Raw genomic sequence first — 13,894 nt, 5'->3', positions numbered from 1 at the left:
CCTGACAATTATGTACCTATTATAGGCTTTACTAAACAATATATTCTGGAGATAACATAGAACTATATAAAAGACTCATTCTATATTTTATCACTGCTAATTAAAGAAATTATTTTTTAGATCTTGAAAAAAAACAAAGCATTGAAGATGCTTTTCTAAGATCAAGACAAAAATGACTTTATCTGCTGATACTGAAATTATAAAAGATACTAACTGCCAGGCAGTGATGGTGCACGCCTTTAATCCCAGCACTTGGGAGGCAGAGACAGGAGGATCTCTGAGTTCCAGGCTAGCCTGGTCTATAGAGTGTGTTTTATAGCCAGGACTGTCCATAAAAAAAACCCTGTCCCCCCCAAAAAAGTTACTAACTAGTGACAAATTCATATTCACAAAATATTTATAATGCAGTAACTCTAGGTAACATGTTAAGATAAGCATTGAGAAGGCAAAGTCATAAACAATAGTCTGACTGAGTGTGGTGGCTCATGGCTTTAACCCTAGCACTCTAAAGGCAAAGGCAGACAAGCTATCTGAGAGCAATGGGCCAGTCTGGTCTATACAAGAGTTCCAGGCCAGCCAGAGCTACATCTAAGATCCTGTCTCCAAAAGAAAAAAAATAGAATAGGGTAACTCAGACACTACAGAGAATACAGAGCCGTCTTGAGAAAATGATGGACAGCTATTTCAAATAAGAAATCACAGCAGACATATGCAGCTAGTCTGGGGTGGTGAAAAGAGTAGAATGTACTGATTCAAGAGTTAAGTAAAGGAAGAATCAATCAGACACAGGGATCAAGTGGCAGGAAGTAGGAACAAAGAAAACAGTCGTCTAAGATGAATGAAAGGAACAGACAACATAACTAAGATGAAACAGTGGAGAAGAGGGAATGTAGAACAGAGATGGAATGGGTTTGGAAAGTATGAGTTTCAGCTATCAACATATATACAAGTAAGAATTGCCAGAAAAGGCTAAAAATAATAGTAAACCACTGAAAGTAGTTCCCAAAGACACTAAGTGAATTCAAAACTTGCTCCTATCACTTGCAAGGAGTAGCTTTGAATAAAGACACTAAATCCCTCTGAAGGTCAAGTATTCATTTGTCAAATGGAGATGACAATAATAACTCCATTTTACAGTATCATTGTGAAGATAAAATGAATCAATACTGATAAAGCACATAGGAAGCCCCGAGTATGCTGATAGAGACCTCTAATCTTAATAGTTAAGAGAACAAGAGAGGGCCAGTATACGGCCAGCCTCAGTTCTAGACCAGGCCTGACTACAGTGTGAAATCTGGTCTCAAAAAAGTAAACAGTGTTCAAAAAACAAAACATCACATGCAACAACAATACTAAAACAAAATGCTAGAATATAAGGAAATACATAAATAAATTATAGAAATGTTTGTGGACTAGAGAGATGACTCCATGGTAAGACCATTTGCTGTTCTTGCAGAGGAACTGGGATCAGTTCCCAACACCAACATGGCATCTCATGGCCATCAGTATCTCCAACTCCAGAGAAGCTATTGCCCTAGTTTGACCTTTACAAGAACCCGCACACGGTATAAGTTCATACATGAAGGAAAATATGCATACACACAATACATATACATAAGTGTGCACACACACACACACAGGAAAGAGAAAACAAGGAAACCTCAATGATTTTCTTAATAGAGAATGAAAGGCTGTTTCAAAAGAGAGCTCACAACATACTTAAAAGACATAAAGGGTCATTTCACAATGAGTAGGTGCTCAATTTGACAAGCATAAAGAATAATTTTAAGCATTTTTTACATATAACAACAGATCATCAAAATATATTAAACAAATCTGTTACAACTGCAGAGAAAAAAAAGACCTATATAACTATATCTTGAAAGTTACCCTGGCATATTCCATTTTTTAAACATTAACATTATTTAACTCAACAATTCACCTTTGGGGAATTGAAATGAAAATATTGCTATAAAGACTGCAAATATAAACATGATTCATAATTTTAATAATAAAAAGAAGAACCTTATGAGCAGTATCAGGAAGAGAATAATGGGGTTCAACAACACTATGGAATTCATTCACTACAGATTCACTGGACTATGGAGCGTTACATCACCACTACAGTAAATAACTATTATCTATTTGTGCACACCTTGAAAGTTAACAAAACCATATTAAGTGGAAAAAAAATTAACTACAAAACCTTTTATTTGAGTCAGAATTCCAAATGTTTTATATGCAATAACTCCTTCACGTCTACATAAGACAAACAAGCAATATTAGCATTGTCTCACAAAACTACATGCAATTCCTTCTCAGCCTTTTGGTTAAAATCCTGGGCAGGGAAAATGCATGCAAAGGTGTATTCAATTCATTTAATGTTTGGATAATTTGAAATATCATGTATGGAGGGGATAAAGGTGAGGAGAAAAGGCAGATTCATTAGTTAAATTTCTCACTGCTGAGACCAAATACCTAACACAAAGAACTTAAAAGAGAAGTTTATACTGGGAGACAGTTCAGACCCAGCTTATCACAATAAGGAAGGCGTGGCCACAGGAGCAGCCTGTGGGAGGCAGCAGGAACTTACATCTCAACCAATTGCAAAACAGAAAAAAAAGCAATGTCTGTATTCATCTGGCTGTCTTTTTCCACTTTTAATCAGGTCAGGACCCTACCACATGGGATGCTGCCACCATATCAAGGTGAGTCTTTCCTTGTCTGTCTATCCTCTCTGAAAATGGACCGAAAGACATACCCAGGAGTCTGTCTATGAGATGACTCTAAATCTGGTCAGGTTGGCAACAAAGAATAAGCACCATGGTAGTTTCACTCTAGATTATGGGGGGGGGCTTACAATGTTCCAAGAAACTTGGATTGATTTTGTAGTCAATTTAAAATTAAAAACACTTCTGGCATAACAAGATCAGCATCTCAAAGTGACAGCTCTTCTGACAGATTGTGGAAAGTGATAGGAAAGAGGGTTGGGTTAACAGTCAATTTTAATAGAACAGAAAGAAACTGAACTAATGGAAACATAATGGCAAATTAAGAAAGCCAAGGGAGGGAATTCAAATTCTTAGGTCTAAAAGAAAACCTATGAGACACGACCACATATGGAAAAGAGTAAGCATGGCAAATGACTGAGGTTCCTACCATGAATGGCATGCCTGTGATGAGATACCTCTTCTAGCAGGAACTTCAAGGGCAGTGGGGTCTTTGGGGAATGACTAATTTCAGATAAAGCTGCCTAGAGCCCTGTGTTATTCAGAATACTCTCACAAAGCATGGAAAACCAATTATAAGATGCTATAAATAAACCAATATGTTTTTAATTTCCTGCATGTTATTAGATTTTATGAGTATTTAGTGGGGAAAGACATTGATATTTATTACTAACACAAGATTGAGGTCCTATATATTTCATTTACCTCTTGTATCTCACTTCCATATTGTCAACAAAGAAATTAATTTTAATAGAAACCTGAATATATTCTAATGGATGTCTCTTCTTCTAGACAGAATGAATACAGGCACATATTTTTATAAACAAGGAAGTTCAGAATAGAAATTTAGCATATGTGCCAGTAAGCTAAATTCAGCTGCACCTATTGAGAGAGCCTGTAGGCACACATCCACATAGCCATAGAACATCTCTACACATTTGAATGCTATAAATAATCCAAGCCCAAAACCTCAAACTAAAAACTTAAAAAAAGAAACCCTGATTTTTAAAAGCTCATGCCTTGAGTCAATAGCCCACTCATTCCAACTTTTTAAAAATATATCCCTCCTTTACTCAATCATAGTAAGTACCTTTAGGAGATGTGTCAAAAGGTTTCAGAAGCTTGTTATAGTCTGTTGTTTTTGTTTTTTTTTAAAGAAATCCCAGATTCTTGGTTTTATTATGATAGAGACTCAAATACCACTTATAAATATTTTAATTTCTTCCTGTCAGCATTCTTACCCAAAATGAATGTTTTCGGGGAGAGTCAGGGTTTCCAAAGCCTCCATTCCTTGGTACATTACTGAATGTACTAAGGTAACTAGGCTCCTATGAAATGGGTTTTCTACTGAACTTTCAAATGGCCAGGATATTCATGAGACAATTTTATTGCCTCAGCTTTTCCAACTCAAAAAAATATAATCTTGAAATCAAATGTAATCCTGAGTTTCTTTGGCCAATTTATACATGTATAGAAAATATAATTTAAGGGATAGCTACCCCACAAATTAGTCATTGTTATTGTCTTTGCAAATCTATGGGGAGTCCATTCTTAATAACATAAGAGTATGTCAGCTTTTTCTGGAGCTTTAATGGAGCTGAGGAAATGGGCCATCGGAATAGAGGGAGCCCTGTAAGCTCTCGGACTAGCCACATTCCAAATGATTGATGGCTTAATGTGGACAGAGATTATCGTATTAAATGGCACAGGGAAGTTCTACATTATTACTGACTGATGGGGGGGGAGAAAAATCAAGAGTAACATGGATGTGATTGGCTTTCAATATCTACTTGGAGACACAGCAGTGCTCCAGACAGGATTAACTGAAGGGAGAAAGACCCACTTTCAAAGTGTGCAGCCCAGAGAAGAAATCCCGAGAAAAAGCAGCATGTACACCTCCTTCACTTCTTCTTGATGTCTCTAACACCATTGCTGATGCTACATCCTCCACTGCCATCAGACTCCATCTCCCTCAGCCTGCACTCCTCCTCCATCAGACTCCATCTCCCTCAGCCTGCACTCCTCCTCCATCAGACTCCATCTCCCTCAGCCTGCACTCCTCCTCCATCAGACTCCATCTCCCTCAGCCTGCACTCCTCCTCCATCAGACTCCATCTCCCTCAGCCTGCACTCCTCCTCCATCAGACTCCATCTCCCTCAGCCTGCACTCCTCCTCCATCAGACTCCATCTCCCTCAGCCTGCACTCCTCCTCCATCAGACTCCATCTCCCTCAGCCTGCACTCCTCCTCCATCAGACTCCATCTCCCTCAGCCTGTACTCCTCCACTGCTATCATACTGCAGCTTCTTTAGCCTTCTGATGCAGTCTTGATACCAGAAACTCTCTAACTTCTAGACTTTCAGGATTAAACTGGGATTATTGAGCCATTCACTTTCTCAGACTGAAAAGCCATCAAATTCTCTGCTTCTCCAGCCTTCAGAAAGCCAGTTTTAAACAACCCAATCCTTATCGTATAAGACATCTAATAAATTCCCCTTTACAACATGTTATACATATAATAACTGATATATACAGACATTTTATGGGCTCTATTCCTCTATTATTATTATTATTGTTGTTATTGTTATCATCATCATCATCATCATCATCATCATCATCATCACCATTTTCTCCTTCACTTTTGTTTTCTCAGACAAGTTCTCACTATGTAGCTCTGGCTGTCCTGGAACTCACTACATGGACCAGGCTGACCTCAAACTCACAAAAATTGTCCTGCCTCTGCCTTCCGAATGCTGGGGATTAAAGGTGTGTGCCACCACAGTAGGTATAGCACAGCTTCTGAAATGATAGGACATAATCTCACATGGGAGCACACAACTGAATGCAGTGTCATGGGGAAAACTGTCAATAGTAAAAGGTTTCTGAATGTACAACAACCAAAAACTAATTCCAGACAACACACAATGAACTCCAGGTGTTTCTGGCAGCACTCTCTCACGATGCATCTCAAGACTTTACCTGAACAATGTGTACTTCTACTGTTCATGCCCTCACACCACACATGACAACACATGCTGTCTGAAATACTTTGGTTCACACTCATAGTATAAGGTTCAGTGTTTTTAACTGAGTATGTGAAGTTTTCTGCTATTATAGAAACATAATGGTTTAGTTACAGAAAATAAAAGTTCACATATTTCCAATTTTAGTATATGTGCTGCCAAAGCAAACACAAACTTACATATTTCCATACTTTCCTTCCTCAGTATAGAAGCATCAAACCAGTAAATGTCTGAACTGCATTGTGTTGAAATGTTTGATTTTTGAAACTGCTGTTTAGATTGCTGGCTAATTTCATTTTAAAATTCATTAATTATTTTAACATAGGATTAGGACAGAATTTACAAATATTTCTGAAATGGCCCAAAAGGTACTTCCATTCTGCACTGTGTATTTCTGTGAAATGGCATGAAAGTACTGATGATGATAAAATCAAAATACCAATCAACTCCAAGAAAACACTAAAGAAGTTTGTATTTGTGGCACCAAATATCCAACCTAGTTTTCATCCTTCATTTAAAAAAAAGCACATCCCTCCATCTCATTAGTATGAAATTTACTTTAGATTTTGATAAGTAATAAAATTATGTATATGGATTACATCTATATACATATGTATGAATATTTATATTAAAGTAAATTTCATTATGATGTGTTATCAGTAAACATATAATTTATATACCTATTCTATATCCTTTGGGTCTCATCAATATTTCTCAAGCAAATAGCAGAAGCAAACAGAAAACATTCAAGAAGCCCTGCTCTGCAGAATTTTACTGCCCCAAATAACATAAAAAGGCTTTCCAAAATATTGGAAATATTGGTTTTGCACAAAATAAAATATCCATTGGACCCAGTCACAATTTCTTAATGGTTTTTCATGTCTTTTGAGAATAGATAATAACTGGTATAGCATGAAGTCATATTCTAGATTGTAAGGCAGAAGAACCACACAAAAGCTGGATCTCTGGAGGGGGCAATAATAATGGTCAAATTATATTAACATTTTAAATGAATAATATTCAGACTGAATATTTAATGTAACTCTCGATAACACTGTAGTCACACAGTAAAGCACATAATAGGTTGGCTGTGAGCAGCAACACCTCAAGTAATGATCACACCATTCACAATTGAGGTTCAATATATATAATATGGTCCTAGAGGAAAACAATTGAGAATGTGAGAATTTGTAACCATTCAGAGCCTTTAACATATTATCAAGAGAAATGTCAATTTGCTTTCAACTTTGTCACCAGTGGTAAAAGTATAAAACAATACTCCAAGCTCCCCTTTCTAAAGTGGACAGAATGCTTGAAAACAACCCAGACAAGGGAGACTCACCTCCTGTGATTATATACCACAAATTTAAAGGTGCTAGTCCCTTCTACCCTGCAATTCTCTTCCTACATAATAAGTCAGCTGTACTGTAAAATGCAGAACAATGATATTTCACAAATCCACATTGTAATCCTGAGAATCGATGATGACATGTTGCATGGCAAGGAAGATTAAGGCCGCTGCCGGAATTAAGCTACCAATCAGATGACCTTAACCTGGATTACCCAGAGGCATCCAATGTAATCAGAAGTGTCCATAAGTTGAGAGGGTGACAAGAGACTTAGAGCCATAGAGACTGCAGCAAGAAAGACTGAAGGGCAGTAAAATAAAAGTCAGAAAAAGTACCCAGGAATGTGATCAGCCAATAGGACAGTGGTTCTCAACCTATGGGTCATGACCCCCACAGGGGTCAAATATCATCAGATATTTACATTACAATTCATAGCAGTAGCAAAATTACCATTATGAAGTAGCAATGAAAGTAATCTTAAGGTTTGGTGGTCATCACCACATAAGTAACTGTATTAAAGAGTCACAGCAGAGACAGGGAGAACCTCCCTGAGTCTAGAAATACCTCACTCTTGGTTCCCCCTCTGCCCTGAATTCTGCTGAGGTGAGTGTCCCCTCTGCTCCCACCCGACTCCCACCATCACACATTGGATCTCTCTGGGCCAGCACCTGGCATAGAATGGACCCGGCCAGACAGGAGGATCTCCTCAAGTCTGGAAACACCTCACTCTTGGTACTCCCTCCACCCTGGCCTCTGCTGAGAACTCTGTTGAGCAAGGAGAATACCAGGAGAAGCAAGACCATCCAGAGCTGCAGATACTGAAGTCTTGGCCCACATACACCACCGAGTGACAAGATGAGATAGAGAGACCCCACCTGCACCCACTGGAAGAAGAGATGGGAAGAAGACAGAATAAGAACACACTCAACAACAGAAAGACCAACATGACACCAACAGATTCTAGGGACTCCACACCAGCAAGACCTCAGAAGCACAACACAGAGGAAGAAGAAGAGCTGGACCTTGAAAACTACTTTACGAAGATGATAGAGTGCCTTAAAGAGGAAACAAGAAAATCTCTTAAAGAAATAGAAGAAAAAACAAAGTCAGGAAATAAATAATTCTCTTAAAGAATCCAAAGAAAGCCAAGAAAAAAACAACCAAACAAGTAAAGGAAACAATCAAAACGGTTCAAGGACCCTGAAGAAGGGGAAGAGGCAGGATTCCTCAGCTAATTGGGAGCACGAGGGTAGGGGAGAGGGAGCTGGGAGAGACAGGGAGAAGAGGAGGGGAGAGGAGGAAATGGAGGAGCAGGAAGGTTGAGTTGGGGGAAGAATAGAGGAGAGCAGGATGACAGATGCCATAACAGAGGGAGCCATTATAGGTTCAAGGAGAGATCTAGCACTAGGGAGATTTCCAGAGATCTACAAGGATGATACCAACTGACAATCTAGGCAATGGTGCAGAGGCTTCCCTAAATGCCCTTCCCCGATAAGGAGACTGATGACTGCCTTATATGCCCCTCATCCTAGGGCCCTCATCCAGTGGCTGATGGAACCAGAGTCAGACACCCACAGCTAAACACTGAACTGAACTCTGGAACCCAGTTGCAGAGAGGGAGGTGAGAAAAGCAAATAGGTCGGGACCAGGCTGGTGAAACCCATAGAAACAGCTGACCTAAACAAGGGGGAGCACATGGACCCCAGACTTATGTCTGGGAGGCCAGCATGGGACTGATCCAGACCCCTGAAAGTGCATGTCAATGAGGAGGCCTCGGCACTCTAGGGGACCCCTGGTAGTGGATCAGTATTTATCCTTGGCATAAGAAGGGACTTTGGGAGCCCATCCCACATGGAGGGATGCTCTCTCAGCCTGGACACATGGGGGAGGGCCTAGGCCCTGCCCAGGATGATATGACAGACTTTGGGGAACCCCCATGGAGGGCCTTAACACTCCCTGGGGAGCAGAGGGAGGATGAGGTGAGGGGTTGGGGGGCTGGGGGAAGGGGAGAGGAGGGGAGGGAGAAGGGATTGACATGTGAAGCAGGCTTGTTTCTAATCTGAACTAATAAAAAATTATCTCTTGGGAACAAAAATAAAACAAACAAAAACAAGGTAAACATAGTAGAAAAATCAATTTCCACTATGTAAATGTAAAAGTATGGGCATTTTTTATTAGAATTGAAAAATCTTAAAATTAAATTCCATATCCAGAAAATAAAGAGTCACAACATTTGGAAAGTTGAGAATCATTGCTCTGCTCTAGAACCTGGGAAGAGCAAGGAAATGGACTTCCCAGAGCACCCCAAAAACAATACAACCCCACTGACCCTTTCGTTTTAGCCCACTGACACCTGCTGACCTCTGTCGCTATACCATAACAGACTCACAAGCTTTAAACCGCTAAATCTATGGTAATTTACTACACAAGTAGCAGGAAACTAATACAGGAACTTATGTAACAATCCTACAACACAAGGCACTCAGGTATGTCTAAATACTCAGGCATGCCGTACACTATAAAATATGTAAAGTGTTTATATGGGCATTGATTTTTAACCTCCATAGTTACTTCTGGATGTTTTTTTTAATGTGGAAGTAAAGGACAAAGCTGCTCTTTTCCAAGATCACACATGTAGTTAACACTGACAGCCACATTTAAAACCAAGTGTCTATCTCCAGAGACCAGGACACTGGTGCAATCCACTCCAGTCTCATTATTATGAAATCGAGACTCGTCATGCTTTGAGGCCAACTACATTTCTTCTGTGAGTGCCTAATTTCTCCATTATGTTTTCCAATATTTCATTATTCTTAAGGATCCGTTTTATTTTTTAAAGTGAATAACTATTAACTGGTCCAAATGCTCTGTTTCCTTCAGCTCAGCTTTCAGTAGAGTTCACTATGTCATTTGCCTTACCATAGATATTTACAGAATCAAATCTGTATTGTTTCTCACCTTGATACCACAACAAAGAAAGTACTCTTTTTTTAAATTAACTTTCAGGTCATACATTGATCTCTTAATGTAGAAGTTAACTTTATATTCAATGTGATTTAATCTTTATACTCAATGTGATTTAATTGGCTGACTTATTTATTCTTTATATCATTCTTTAAAATATTTTTAAATTGTTTGCTTGAACAAACTTACATACTTAATACTAATGTAAGCTGTAATCCTAAATATATTATTTAAAAATATTAATTCATTAAATCCTCATAGTAAAGATATTAGGTGAGTACTATAATTATTCTACATTATGTATTACATACAGAAGGTCCAGAAACATGAAATGACTTTGTTGGGGTTACATTGGCCCACACTAATGAAGCAGGGCTTCAAAGCAATAATGGTCTTCTTTCATTGCCTAATGAGTCATGGCATTGGTTCTCAACCTTCCTATCGCTGAGTTGAGACACTTTAATTCAGTTCCTCATGCTGTGGTGACCACAACCATAAAATTATTTCATAGCTATTTCACAACTATAATTTTTCTACTGTTATGATTCATAATGTAAATATCTGACATGCATGGTATCTGATATGTGACCCCTGTAGAATAGTTTTTCAACACCCCCCCAAAGGGGGTCACAATCCACAGGTTGAGAACCACTGCCTCATGGAGTAGATCCATTGGTTGGATGGCTGGCTAGTTGGTTTGTCCTTAGTTCTTTGGTATTGAGAATCAAGGTCTTGATAATGCTAAGCAAGTGTTCTACCACTATTGGTATGGATTGAGCCATATTCCCAACATTGTCTGGCCACTTAAATTCCAAAGAATGATGTTTGGTTGTTTGTTCGCAGAGTCTCACTACATTTTCAGACTGTCCTTATCCTCCCAAGTAGCTAGGACTACAGTGGTGTACTACCTCTCCAGGCCTAGTAAGTTTAGTTGCTCACTGCTATTATGAACATCTTATTTTTCATATCCTTTCATTGTTGCTGCTCATTACGAAATCTTTTTTAATTACTTCATTCAAAAATGAATTATTGAGTACCTACTATGCATAAGCACCATTCTCCCTGTCCTTGTCAGTGATGACACAGCAGTCAGATTAGGGAAAGGGACAACAAAGACCCTTAATCTCAATACGTGAATGTGAAAATATATCAGAGAACAGGTCATAGCAAACAAGAGCCCATTATTGCAACAAAAAGGTAAAAGGACCAGAGTGCCATTTTATATACTGTAGACAGTAAAGCCTCTGGCACACAACTTTAGGAGAGCATTTCATACAGAAAAGGGGCTGTGACGTGTTCCAGTATAGAAAGAGGCCAGCATGGCTGTAACAACAAGGCCAAGGGGGAAAGGAATTCAGAATCCCCAGGTCAGGCCACATGGGGCCTTGTGGCCCTTCTGGCTTTAACCTTTACTGGAATGGAAAGCCACTTCAGGGTTGTAAACTAAGAAACGGCATAATCGAAGACACACTTGAAAATATCAGACTGGGGATGCAGCTGGGTGGTAGAATGATTGCCTACTATGCACACAGTCCTGGATTCCATCCCCAGCACTGTGAATATAAATACATAGAAAGGTTATTCAGCTACTCCGTTAAGAGTCTGGGGTCTGGGTGGCTAAAGCACGTGTCGTTTAAGTGTGAAGAACTGGATTTCAGATACAGAAATCTGTGGAAATGTAGGGGGGACTTGACAGCCCATCTATGAGTCCATCTTTGGAAGGCAGAGATGAGTGAGTCTCTAGAGCAAGGTGGCTAGCAAGACTAGTCATAAGAGTGAGCTTGAGCCATTGACGGCACATGCCTTTAATCCCAGCACTTGGGAGGCAGAAGCAGGCAGATCTCTGTGAGTTCAAGGCTACAGAGTGAGTGCCAGGATAGGCTCCAAAGCTACACAGAGAAGCTCTGTCTGGGAGAGAAAAAGAAGAAGAAGAAAAGAAAAGAGTGAGCTTGAATTTGACTGGGAGACCCCGCCTCAATGAATAAGGTGGAAGAATGATACAGAATGATTCCCAAAATGAAGCTTGGGATATGGATATATATATATATATTATATATATATATATATATATATATATATATATTCTGAGTAAGACTCGGGGATTTTCTCGGGTTTTCTAGGTGTAACAACTACAAACATTTCTTTATAACACTATATTGTTATTCTATTATTATAGTTATTCTACTGTGTTTTCTTACTTAACTGCACTGAATGCCTGGTAGGGTTTCATCGTTTGTTATAACACTTACTGCCATATTCTTATAAATAGCTCTCAAGATACTAAGGACAAAGAGGCAGAATAACACAATGCATAAAAAGCGCACATTGAAACTGCCAACATTGAATGCTGACTCAACCTCTGTCTTACCAGTCAACATTTCCCTATATAAATAATTCACATTATTCTAGGAAACCAGCTGCTTCACTTTTTCTAATTTATGTTAAAACTGCATATACTTTATAGTAATTGTTATTTTCTATACTTACCATTATATCACTATTATAATAATCTGATGCTCTGTGTTTGGATTTCTCCTTTGTTATCTATCCTATGTGAGTCTATTCTATTGACCTACTCAGAGATGTGGATATCTTTATTTTTATCAAATGTATGTTAAGTATGTCCTTGAGTCACTTATAATTTATATTTTAAATTTACTTTATAGTCTAAATTAAAAGGATTCAATCAGCCAACTATTGTGTTCTTTCTTTCTATAGCTCTTTTAGTTTAATGCTTAATTCAATTAATGTTATTCATTCTTGTCTACAAGTAAAAGAACTACAAGCACTAACATTTAAACTGTGGTTTTGTCCATATGACTTGGGTCTTAACAAGTCATAACATTTTTTTCCATTACTATGTGTAAGTGTCCTGGTGGGGATGAAGAACCTCATTTGTGGGGAGTAATTGGACCTCATTATTCATTTCTCTTCCCATTGTGATGACAGTAGTAACTAGCCTCCCTCTGCTTTTCACATACCTGTCCACTTGGCATGCTAGGCACAGGTGACCAAGCCTATAGGTTGCCAGGACATAGGCCTTGATCGTAACAACTCTAGTAATTCCGGTAATATATAATCTGTAATTCTGCTTTCCCTTCCTTTTACCCTAAAACATTTAGTGTTTTTAAAATTTCTAAGTGATATGATTTATCATCTCTTAATATTTTTACTTTAACTATATTATAGTCAGAATAATCAACTTTAAATAAATTCTTTAATTTTCATTGAGAAAAGGCTTCTTTGCCAAAAAAAGAAGGAGGAGGAGGAGGAGGAGGAGGAGGAGGAGGAGGAGGAGGAGGAGAAGAAGAAGAAGAAGAAGAAGGCTTCTTTTCGAGAGTCAGCTGATGCCAGGGATCTGCTCACCAGATCCAAACTCGAAAGCAAGATCCAACAGACCTGGACACTGCCACTTCCATCCACGAGAAGAGGACAGACATCAGAGTATTGGATCTGTTTGCATCTACCAGAAAGAAACCTTGGTCCCGTACCCATCAGGAAAGGAAGAGACTCCTGCAACACCCACCAGAGGAAAGGATGAGACGAGGACAATGTAAAAGCACATTCAACAACAAGGAACCCAATATGATACCACTGGAGACTAGGAACCATACACCAGCAAGACCTGGATATCACAATGCAGATGAACCAAAAGAGAATGACCCTAAAAAACATCTTCATGAAAATGATAGAGGACCTCATAGAGGACATGAGAAAAATCCCTTAAAGAAATGGGAGAAAAAAAACCAAAAAATACAAGATATCAACAAATCTCTCAAGGAAACAGTTCAAGACCTAAAATCTGAAATAGAGACAATAAAGAAAGCAC

General features: G+C 38.7%; 1 protein-coding gene across 3 annotated transcripts in view; it reads right to left on the bottom strand.

Annotated features, from left to right (window-relative positions):
• The window catches only part of Anks1b (ankyrin repeat and sterile alpha motif domain containing 1B), a 1,028,376-nt gene that overhangs the window by 858,849 nt on the left and 155,633 nt on the right, over positions 1–13,894 (bottom strand). The window lies entirely within an intron of this gene.

This window comes from Cricetulus griseus (assembly GCF_003668045.3).
Source record: "Cricetulus griseus strain 17A/GY chromosome 1 unlocalized genomic scaffold, alternate assembly CriGri-PICRH-1.0 chr1_0, whole genome shotgun sequence".
Lineage (NCBI taxonomy): Eukaryota > Metazoa > Chordata > Mammalia > Rodentia > Cricetidae > Cricetulus > Cricetulus griseus.
This window is presented reverse-complemented; position numbering and strand designations above follow the sequence as displayed.